Source organism: Nematolebias whitei, chromosome 9 (genome assembly GCF_014905685.2).
Source record: "Nematolebias whitei isolate Nwh7 chromosome 9, NemWhi1, whole genome shotgun sequence".
Taxonomy (NCBI): Eukaryota; Metazoa; Chordata; class Actinopteri; order Cyprinodontiformes; family Rivulidae; genus Nematolebias; species Nematolebias whitei.
This window is the reverse complement of record NC_056506.1, coordinates 49,754,645-49,757,845: the sequence shown is the minus strand read 5'-3', so window position 1 is coordinate 49,757,845 and position 3,201 is coordinate 49,754,645. Positions and strand designations below refer to the sequence as shown.

The 3,201-nt window shown below is 46.1% G+C and overlaps 4 non-coding genes across 4 annotated transcripts; 3 read left to right on the top strand and 1 right to left on the bottom strand.

Annotated features, from left to right (window-relative positions):
- Nucleotides 1-431: 431 nt before the first annotated feature.
- Nucleotides 432-513, top strand: trnas-uga. The gene has a single exon. It is a non-coding gene; the product is annotated as a tRNA-Ser (tRNA).
- Nucleotides 514-992: 479 nt separating this feature from the next.
- On the top strand, nt 993-1,074 carry trnas-cga. The gene has a single exon. It is a non-coding gene; the product is annotated as a tRNA-Ser (tRNA).
- Nucleotides 1,075-2,050: 976 nt separating this feature from the next.
- trnas-cga lies at nt 2,051-2,132 on the top strand. The gene has a single exon. It is a non-coding gene; the product is annotated as a tRNA-Ser (tRNA).
- A 277-nt stretch (nt 2,133-2,409) lies between these two features.
- Nucleotides 2,410-2,491, bottom strand: trnas-cga. The gene has a single exon. It is a non-coding gene; the product is annotated as a tRNA-Ser (tRNA).
- Nucleotides 2,492-3,201: the final 710 nt, after the last annotated feature.

Genomic DNA, 3,201 nt, shown 5'->3' with positions numbered 1-3,201 from the left:
TTACAGATGAGCTCGTTTCAAGACTTCAGCTCTCATTAAGTGACGGACTGACGTTCTCCTATAACGTAATCCTGGGATTATGAGGAACATATTTTAGTCCCAAACAAGCTGAGCGGGTGCAGCAGGAACGGTCCTGAGGATGGAAACGTGTTCTTGAGGGACTCGTGCTTTTCTCTCCATCTCTGCTGAGGGTTAGTGTAGAAGGTCTGTGAGTTCAACTGTAAAACTCTGACATCAAACTAGAAGCACAGACCTGAAGGTTTTACACACACGTTCACATCTCTGAGTTTGAAACTGGAAAAATAATCTTGTTTGTGATGGAATAAAGTACTTCCTGTGTGTTTTTCACAGTAACTCCTGCAGAATATTCATATTTTCTTTGGATTGACTCGTTCACTGATTTATTTCCACCATCAGTCCCAGTTTATGCAGCTGTTATGGCCGAGTGGTTAAAGCGTTGGACTTGAAATCCAAAGGGGTCTCCCCGCGCAGGTTCAATCCCCGCTCACAGCGATTGAGACAGACGTTGATCCGTGTGTGTTTTCAGATCGATTTATAGTTTCATGACTGAAGGGGTCTACACTGATCAGGGTACATCTTTGTCCATTCTTTGTGTCACTACAAACAGGTTTCGTATTTTGCACTAGTGTCTTTCATGCGTGGACATGGGTTACCTGGACATGTGGACCGAGGTGGTTTGGACATGTCCAGAGGTGGGACAGAGTGTATATTGGTAGAAGGATGTTAGAAATGCAGCTGCCACGAAAAAGACAAAGAGGAGACATATGGATGTAGTTAGAGAGGACATGGAGGTAGTTGGAGTGAGGACAGAGGACAGAGAGGATACAAAGGAGAGAGTGAGACGACTGAGGACGACTCTCTGTGGAGACCCCTGAAGAGGGAACAGCTGCAAGAACAAGTAAATGTGGATTACCGAATGCTTCTGTGAATATTTTAGAGTCTAACTCATCTCCATATTCATGATGTCATCAGCTGTGATGGCCGAGAGGTTAAGGCGTTGGACTCGAAATCCAATGGGGTCTCCCCGCGCAGGTTCGAACCCTGCTCACAGCGGAGTCTGTCCTTATGTAAGTTTAGATGAAGTCACCAGAGATTTGTTTTGGGTTTTATGTTGAATAAAGAGGAAGATCTCTGTCACTTCAGGTACTGAGGATTAACTAATGGAGATAAATCCTACCTGATCTGGTTTTGTTTGACTTCTTCACTTCAGAGGTGTTTTGGCTTTAAATCAAGGATTCAAGATTCTTTATTTGTCATACGCACCCCTTGTGGTCCTGAGGCTTCCAAACCAGACATCCTCCACTACTGCTCCTCGAGATCCTGTCAATGAAGAACACAAACAGGGTCAGAGACGAGGGACAGCCCAGGCAGAGTCTAACTCTCACTGAGAACGAGCTCGACTTTGTGCCAAGAATGCAAACACAGCTCCTGCTTTGGTTCTACAGGGACCGGGTAGTCCTTAAAAGAAACCCAGGTACTCCCACAGCACCCCCACAGAATGCCTCAAGGAACACGGTCATAAGCTTTCTCCAGATCCACAAAACACACGTAAACTGGAGAGGCAAACCTTCAAGACCCCATTAGCATCTCTGCAAGGGTGAAGATCTGGTCCACTGTTGTCCATGACCAAGATGGAAGCCACATCGCTCCTCCTGCATCTGAGGAACAATCGGTCAGAGCCTCCCTTCCACCACCCTGAACTAAACATGGATTAGTATTTACAAACCGTACTCTCTGTCTTGTACTTTTGAAACTAATTCATCTCCATAATGTCTCACCATGAGATTTTCAACAACCACCTGTGATGGTTGGGTGGTCAAAGTGTTGGAGACAAGAGCTCATGGAGGCTTCCTGCACAGATTCAAACCCTGCTCACTATGACCTGATGTTCTTACTTACTGTACAAGCATTCTTCATAAAGGTGTTGTGGCTCCATGTCATGGAAGCTCTTCTTTCTATTAACGATTAATTTTTTTACTTACTTGAATATTTTAGAGTCTAACTCATCTCCATATTCATGATGTCATCAGCTGTGATGGCCGAGAGGTTAAGGCGTTGGACTCGAAATCCAATGGGGTCTCCCCGCGCAGGTTCGAACCCTGCTCACAGCGGAGTCTGTCCTTATTTAAGTTTAGATAAAGTCACCAGAGATGTGTTGTGGTTTTGTTAAATAAAGAGGAACATCTCTGTCACTTCAGAGTGAAACACACTTGATTTAAAGGCAAAAAAAGTCTCAAGTGAAGAAGTCTAACAAAACCAGATGAATTAGGATTTGTCTCCATTAGTTAATCCTCAGTACATGAAGTGACAGAGATCTTCCTCTTTATTTATCATAGAACCAGAACAAATCTCTGGTGACATCATCTAAACTTAATTAAGGACAGACATCGCTGTGAGCAGGATTCGAACCTGCGCGGGGAGACCCCATTGGATTTCGAGTCCAACGCCTTAACCTCTCGGCCATCACAGCTGATGACATCATGAATATGGAGATGAGTGAAGCTGCAAAACGTTCACAGAAGCATTCGGTAATCCACATTTACTTGTTCTTGCAGCTGTTCCCTCTTCAGGGGTCTCCACAGAGAGTCGTCCTCAGTCGTCTCACTCTCTCCTTTGTATCCTCTGTCCCCTCTGTCCTCACTCCAACGACCTCCATGTCCTCTCTAACTGCATCCATCTCCTCTTTGTCTTTTACTGGCAGCTGCATTTCTAACATCCTTCTACCAGTATACCCACTGTCCCATCTCTGGACATGTCCAAACCCCTGTCCCACCTCTGGAGATGTCCAAACCACTGTCCCTCCTATGGACATGTTCAAACCACTGTACCTCCTCTGAGTATGTCCAAACCCCTGTCCCACCTCTGGACATGTTCAAACCAGTGTCCCTTCTCTGGACATGTCCAAACCACTGTCCCTCCTCTGGGTATGTCCAAACCCCTGTCCTACCTCTGGACATGTCCAAACCACTGTCCCATCTCTGGACATGTACAAACCTCTGTCCCACTGCTGGACATGTTCAAACCAGTGTCCCTTCTCTGGACATGTCCAAACCACTGTCCCTCCTCTGGGTATGTCCAAACCCCTGTCCCACCTCTGGACATGTCCAAACCACTGTCCCTCCTCTGGGTATGGCCAAACCCCTATCCTACCTCTGGACATGTCCAAACCACTGTCCCATC